We start from the raw sequence: 8,768 nt of genomic DNA on the forward strand, positions 1-8,768 counted from the left end.
GATTACATCCAAGTTTCAGGGAGGTCAAAGCCCTTGGAAGTTGGGTGCAAATAAATAGGGAAATAATATTATCTGGCGTAGAATTGGAGATTTTAGAGTGACAGACTAAAATCCCCAATTTGGTCCTATCGTTTGGATGTTGAAGTGTAGATGTTAGCCCTCAGGTGAGGGGAACGTGGGAGCTCCGACGCGAGAGCCGGTATCCTCCCAGCCTAGCCGCATATTCAGTAAACAAGCATAGGATTAGTCAATGTTCTTTATGCCTGGACAAAAGGGTAAAGAATAGCTATGCTCTTATTTGGCACAATATAAATTGAACTAATTCATTTTATCCATTCACCATAATTTCTTGACAAGGAGAAGGATGTTTTCTGATATATTGAATATCACAATTAAACCCTACTTTATATCATTATTTATTTATTAGTATTAAAATTATCTATTTATTTCAATTATTTATTAGTGACAGATAAGCAAATTGAACGTTGTTGTTGTGATTAAAGTATTACTTTTCTATGGTTACATCGATATCTAGGACTCCATTAGAGCCCTATATTACTTGAGCGATATGTATACTTGCGTTGATAAGTGTGACTTTACAATTATTGAATATTTAATACATCCATATTTATCTTATATTTTATTGCATATATAAAGTCGTTGTCAGTATGTAGAGTCTAAACATCTGAATCACGTATGCCTCCACAAAAAGGCATTATACGGCTTAAAACAATCTTCTAAGCAATGATTTGCCACCATCTCAGAATTCTTCATTCGTCTGGGCTTCTAAATCAGCAAGTTGGATCCCTCGCTGCTTATATCACAAGATCATGGTTCCGAGATCTTTATTCTTATATAAGTCGATGGCATATTAATCACAGGGAAAGGTATAGTTGTTATTCAATCACTTATTACAAGTCTTTACGCCTAGTTTCAGGTCAAGTAATTAGGCTCTATTTCTTAGTTTTTAGTCATTAACTCGAGCTGATAGTTTTTTATTCCTTGACTAGCATAGCTACCTAACTTAATCAGATATGCTAGGTAGCAAATCAATCTATACCACTACCAACTAAGCAGGACAATGTCGAACACAATAACCATTCTTTTAAAATCATTTGAATTTCATTTTGAGTAGACTTAAACTCTTTTAGCCTATTTGTAAGTGTGTATGTACCTTCTTCTCTTGTTGGAGCTCCTGGGAGAAGTGAAATGATATGCTTAGGTGTCAAATTGAGCGGTGCCACGGTGTTAGAGTGGTGCAGTGTGCCACCTCTAGGCACAAATGCACCCACGATGTTGGGGAGGCATTTGTGCACCACCACCAAGCACAAGTGCACCTAAGTATTGAAATTTGATGGTAATGACAAAAATGACAACCTCTAATTCACCTGGAAGAGAAAAAAGTCAAGGAATCCAATGGTGCAATTGGTTTTGAATAAAGTAGCTCTATATTATGGAAATTTAAAAAGTACGGGGACCAAGAGAGAAATTGAGATCTTTTTATAAAAAATTAGATGAGATATAAATTATTTAATTTTGATGCCTTTAGCTATATTGAACTATATTTTGAATTTGGAGTAGATTTGAATTTATTTTGAGAAAAAATCAAATTATCATCCAAATTATTTTCAAAATATCGTAAGCTAGATGGGCCCCAAAACAATGTCCAATTTGGAGGGGCTCATATGAAAAATTTTGATGATCCAGACACATTCGCAAAGTTTTTTTTGTAAAAAAATACTTTGACAAAAAAATTTTATGCTAGATCAAATCTCATGCATGAAAAGTTACCACAAAATTTCATGTAAAATGTTGTCTGATAGCCATCAAAACTTATTGCACGTTTTTCATACATTAATATTGAACTAAATGTAGCTTATAACATAACATTCCAAGCACTACAATGATCTGTAGGAAATAATAATAATAATTTTGAGACATAAGAAAAGCAATTTCAGAATATTCCCTAATCGAGCTATCCTTTGATCCTATTTTTTGATGTAATTGAAATTGATTATTTTTAATTTTTATTTTATGTGATTTATTTCTAGTTTGTCTTAAATATTTAAAGTGAATGAGGAGTTGACCAAAACTAGGGCAATAATAAACCCCCAATATGTGTGTTAGACTGTTCAAGGTACAACGCACATATTGGTGTTAACCGAAGCTATCAACCAAGTTCGAAGAGAGTATTGAAATTGAGGTTTTTAGTTTTAAATTTCGGAAGATTATTTGAAGGATTGAAATTTTGAATTGATTGATTGAAGATTTGGAGTTTAGAATTTGTGAGTTTTGTCGTCCCTATTGTATATATATGATTTATTTTTACAATATATATTACAATTAATTCATTGTAACTTGGATCACTAATGAAAAACTCCACAATTTTAAAAATTTATTTTGAAGGCATTTACATACATATCACAATTCTTATGTAATCAAATATCTAACATCAAAATTTATATATTTGCATGACATTTTAATCTTTAATATTATATAAAAATATTTTTATTATGAACTCTTTCAAAGTTAAAGAAGATTTATTGCACCAAATTATTACAATTATAAATGCCAAATTTTAAATATAAGATAAGTAAATATGTGAAAATTGTGTTATGCATTAAAATTTTCCACATTAAACATGAAAACTAGTCGAATGACTTGTACACTGGACTAAACACAAAGGTGTGATCTGTCGCAAAACATTTTTCAGAAATGTGTTGCACTAATATAATGAATAGCTTAGTAAAGTTGTAGGTATAGTGGTCAAGGGAAACTTGTTATCAATTGGGGGCCAAAAATAGCCTAGGAGAGAAGACGGGTGGTGCTTCAATATTTATTGTCATGCAGCAGTCTTATAACAAATAAGCACTGTAAGAGTAGGCCAAAGGCAAAGCTAGAGAACCAAGGGATATTTATAGGGATGTGGACAAATTTGAATGATTTTTGACATAATGTATTTATGAGTTTTGTGCTTATAATGATAATTTGATTCAAGCAAAAGCTATTTTCATTAATTTGAGTCAAGTTTGTTTTTAATTCTCTAATCAATTGATCTTGGATGGAGACTTAAATTAATTTGATTTAGCGTAGATTTACATAATTAACTCAAGTTTGTTAAGATTCAACTTTTGGATCAACTTGGCCTTAGGCATGTTTAGGGTAGACCAATAGTGTCATATGGACTTAGTTTTGTCTATTTGGATGGTCTGATGTGAGTCGATGGGATTAGGTACCACAAACTAAATGGGGGCTTAATTTGAATTTAAGCAAGCTTGATTTTGTCCAAGTTTAAGGGTGGTTTCGACATAGATTTGATTTACTTTACGTTAAATACGGGAATACCAAGTATCAATGATTTTAGATTTCTTAAGCAGCTTAAAGTGGCTATAGGTCATATAGAAGTTAGAGATTAAATTTCAGGCGGATCGTTACTAGCCAAGTTTTTATGATTTGTTAAGCTTGATTAGCATTGGTTTAGTTGACTTAAATTGGACCTACTGAATCATGACAACTCACAATGGTTCTAATTGGCATAAGATGGTCATTGCCAACCAATTGAACTTGTAATGACCTAAGATTGAGTGTATTAAGTTTAAGAGTAGTTTAGGTCAGTGTAATGTGTGCAGAAACAAAATTGATTTTTTGATGCACTAAACAAATTATAATATTTTTTTAGTAATGCTAAATAAATAATAATTTTGATGAGATATGAAACTTTTATTTATTAGATTTGTAAATGAATAAGAAATGGGTGGCATATATACATATATGATAAGAGCTAGCTCTTGCGTCTCCTTTCTGGTTGTATATATATGAAGGTGAATATTTGTAACTGTAGCTGCTCCATGGAGACCAACATTATTAGCTTTCAGACCACTGAGATTTCGAATACCATCAAAATTGCTTAGAAGATTTGTATAGGAATATGGGGCAATCATGCCCTTATTTGTTTTTATTGATTTGGCTTTGTGTAATTTGATAGTATTGATGATTATACAAGTTGGGCCAGACCAATGCTTTGGTAACACTACTTCCATAGTTGTATTGTTCTAGATCTACAGCCTGTTTACATTACGAGCAAACAGGCTGTAGATATTAAAAATACTATTATTGATTTATTTTTCTAATTTATATTTTCAAGGAGAATGTGGTGTGGATTTGTTTTATGATATTATTATCAATTTTTTTTTGTTTTCTTGATGGATAATTTATTCTTGGTCATTCCTTTCAGTAGGCATTAAATTAAGCTTCTTGTCCTAAGCTTGGACATTGAGCCTAGGGGTGTAAGTGAGTCAATCTGACTCATGAGCCGGCTCGAGCTCTGCTCGATAAGTGGCTCATGAACTGAGCTTGATGAGCTAACAAGCCAAACTCAATCTAGCATTGACTCAACTCGTTAGCTCGTGAGCTAGCTCGATCAAGAAAATTTTAATATAAAAAATATCAAAACTATATCAAATTTGAAGACTTATCTTTAAAATATTAAAAATATTTAATAAATAATATTTCATATTTTATATTAAGTGGTTTTCTATTATTTATCTCATAATTACTCATTATATTTATCATTTTATTATAAGACTAACTTAAATTAACATTATTTTTTTTTCTTTTATAATAAACAGACCAACTCATCAGCCTGCTAGAACCTGTAAACTTATGCTTAAGCTTGAGCTCAAACCGTAAAAAAAAATCAGACTTAAGCACCAGTCGCAAATAGCTCGAACTTGACTCAACTCGTTTACAGCCCTAATTAAGCCTAATGCCGGCCTTGATGAGTTTTTTGTGGCTTTCTTTCATTTTGTCTGGATATTATTGAAGTGGTTGTTTCTATTGTTGTGCTGAAATTTTTTGTCCGTATATTTATTATGTAAATTTATTTATAAAATATTTATTGACAGACTAGCCTTTTTTTCTTTAATAATTTTAATTTCCTCCTTAAAGTAGTTTTATCATGTAGAAAAACTTTTAATAATATATTACATGGTTAGATACCTATGAACATATAAAAGCTTTGACGTCCTCTATAAGTCTCATGCAAGGGGATCTTTTATATATTGCTCTATTTAATATCGTCTTGTATTGCTTTTGTAGGTGCTTGATTGATATATCTGATAAGTATTCTGCTAAACAATATAGATTTATGAGTTTGTGAAAGATCTCTTTGTAGATCTCTTTGTTATATACTATTGTAGAATTTTTGAGTCGATAATTACATGTATACTAATTTTATGAAGGCTAAGTAGTGTTAGGATTTTGATTTTTTATTGACTTCTATAAATCTTTTTTTATTTTTAAGTTTGTCTGCTACTCGAGCTACATCAACTCTATCATGGATATATTCATTTAGCATTTTGCCTTTAAGTGTAAAGCCACTCATCCACCTAAGCATTCTCATCTCAGCAACACTTAACTTAGTTTTATGCTTCTCTTTGAAAGGCCTACATTCAGCGCCATAGAGCATTGCAGGTCTCACTACCATATAAAATTTTTCTTTTAGTCTAAGCGATACTTTTCTATCAAACAATAGGCCTGAATCATTCCTCTGCTTAAACCAACCAACATAAATTCTATTAATAATATCCTCATTTATATCACCATCATTTTGAACAATAGACTCGAGATATCTAAAGTGTTCACACCTTTTAATAATTTGATCACCCATAATTACATCTCTGTCACTAGAGCTACTATTACTAAAGTTACATCTCTGTCGCTAGAGCTGCTATTACTAATTTTTATAACATATCTTCTTATATTTTATATTTTCTTTCACATTATTATTTCACCATCAACTATTTTTATTTATATAAATATTTTCTATTGATTCTCCAAATACATATTTTTCCACTTGTTTAATAGTGTTTGTTATTTTATCTGAAATAAAATTTGTTTCTTCATGAACATCCCAAATCTTGAAATCATGAAGTTTACTCATAAAAAGAATTTTATTTGTCTTTTAGGTGCCTCTATCTAATTCTACAACAATGATTCTTAGTATTCTTTATTTTACAAATATTCATCTTCAAATATAGAACTAAAAATCGATGTTGTGTACTTAAATTCTCTCTTGGAATGATCTTATAATCTTTACATTCTCGACGATCTCTTCTTCTCATAAGAAAATAATCACTTTTTGTTTTATTAGATCCATTCTTATAAGTAATAATATGTTCATTTTTTTTCTTTAATAAAGTATTAGTAATAACAAAATCATATGCGAAAGCAAAACCTAATATGACTATCTTCTTCATTAATCACTCTAAAACCGTAGCCACCATTAATATTTCTAAAAATTTTTATCACTCTATCGACATGTTCATTTAAACCTCCTCCAAGAAAAATTATTTCTTCTAGAGGTATCATTTGTATTAATTTTTCTAGGTCATTCTAGAATTTATCTTTTAAACTTATGTATAAACTTACTTGAGGAGCATAAACACTCATACTATTAGAAATCTTAGTATTAATGATAATCTTAAGGGCTATAATTCTATCTTCAGTTCTATTAACTTTATCTTTCAAACTCTTATCTATAATTACACTTACATCATTTCTAGTGTGACTCTTATCTAAATACCAAACTTTAAAACCTAAGCTATCAATCTCCTTAGCCATTTAATTTATTGAATAAATAAGATCTTTATCTTTCTATGAATCATAACATCAAATAATTCCATTAATATACCTGTAGACTACCTATATTCCAACATCCAATCCTAATATTAGTTTCAATGACTAATTTTTTTACCCGCATCTGTCCGTAATATGGGAGTCCTTGCTTATTTGACATTACAACCGGGCTCTGGTGTAGCAACCCTTGCATACTTTTCACTGTATTCAGGTCATACAACGTGTTGCTTCCAGAAGACGCCCTAGCATTTACACACTAATTAAAATGATTCACGTCATGATTTTTCGACAAATTTTATGCTAGTTGTCAACTATCTAACGCAACCCTCCATTTTTCATATCCCGAATTTGGGATTCGGCAATGATAGTGTTATGTATTATATTTATATATTACAGTTAACTTATTTAGTTGGAATGGATTAACATTAAAATATTCAATAGTCTTAAGTTAACTCCGTGCATGTCAATGTGAAATTTGAGTATAAAATTAAAATTTTGCATTATGATCACTAATTATTTTATGGATTTTTATTTAGGAAATTTAAGTATTTAATCCTTTTGAATAGTTGCGTGTATCTATGACCGTTATTGATGTTTGTACAAATAAATATTATTTTTGTACGGTCAAACATAATTTGGACGATTTTTTAGTTGATTTTGATTGTGATTGTGATGGTAATCTTATTGGAAATTTGGAATATAAGTTTATCTTATTCTATGTTGCTCCCCACAACATCAAAAGTTTTATTACATTGAGTCTGAAATAAATATTTATTTATAGGCTTATAAAATTAAATTTCTAAGGATTTTTCTATAGTTTTAGTTGAGCTTGATGATCTAGCCTTAGTTTCAGTTAACTTTGATTATAAATGTGTTGATTATAATTATTTTTATGATTTGAGAAGGCCCTGGAACTTCTCTGTTACTTGAATTTTTCAATCAATTATATTTTTAGAGAAAAAATGTGATTATCGATTGTCTTGCTTGAAATGACTCTCATTAATGGTTTTGAGTTGTTTTGAGATAAATTCATAAAAACCACACAACTTTTGATTTGTAAAACATTTTTGTTTGGTTGATTTTTTTTTTCGAATTATTTATTTTGACGATGATGACATGTTTTACTTTATTTTCTGAATTTCTATTGTAGGTGGCTTTCTTTTTTTTTTTATCACTTTTAATGTTTGTTCTCCATCCTTTTGTAAGTTGTCGGTAGCCATCTCAATGGTTCTCTTTCTTTATGTTTTCAAGTTTTCTTTTTGGCTAATATTTATTTTCTTTATTTATTTTGTGTATGTGTCATTTCTCTTAGAGTATTTAATATTTTGGTTCATCTTTTTTAGTTGGATATTTTATTTGGTTGATCTCATTTTGGCATTATTCTTTCGGAAACATTGTTTGATATTTATTGCCTTTCTCATCATAGTTGTTAGTAGCCATCTCAGTACTCATGTTTTTGGATTGCCTTTTCCTTTAGGACGCTCTTCTTTTGCAATTGGAGTTTTTTAGGTTTCCTTTATAGGAGGATTTGTTATAAGGCGGTTGTCTTGTTTCAAAATTTTGGGAGTTTTTTACTAACTGTTCTCATTATTTTTGCTTGCCAATTAATCTAAGTCTCTTCAATCCTCTTCAACTTCATTTTTCATTATTATTATTGTTGTTGCTTTGGGTTTGACATTGCCCCTCCACTCTTTTAGGGGTTACAGTTATACATTACCTTCAATTTTGATGATCATCCTTGATGGAACTCTGGAGGAAGTTTTTCTCTTACCGAATTCGGAATATGCGAACGCTTTTGGATGAAGAGTGAATTTTCCTTCATCTTTGAAGGGAGTTTTTGCCATCTAATTTCAGTTCTTTGTAGGTTTACTTGTACTTTGCACATGATTTGATAGCTGGGTGTTGCATTTATGTGAGCTCAAGTCATTTTGTTTAATTGTACAAATTAATTTTTATATGCCCATCAACTTAGGCAATCCTTGTTCATTTGGTTTTTAATCCTTTTTGTTTTTGTTTTATATAAGTGTTCTTTGCTTAATTTGTCATAACATTATTTTTATTAATAATATTTTAGTTTCCCTGAGAGGAAAAGGCATGAATCATACTCGATTATTCAATTTTAACTAAGTCAA

The sequence above is a fragment of the Phalaenopsis equestris genome, unplaced genomic scaffold, assembly GCF_001263595.1.
Source record: "Phalaenopsis equestris unplaced genomic scaffold, ASM126359v1 Scaffold000932, whole genome shotgun sequence".
NCBI classification, from domain to species: domain Eukaryota; kingdom Viridiplantae; phylum Streptophyta; class Magnoliopsida; order Asparagales; family Orchidaceae; genus Phalaenopsis; species Phalaenopsis equestris.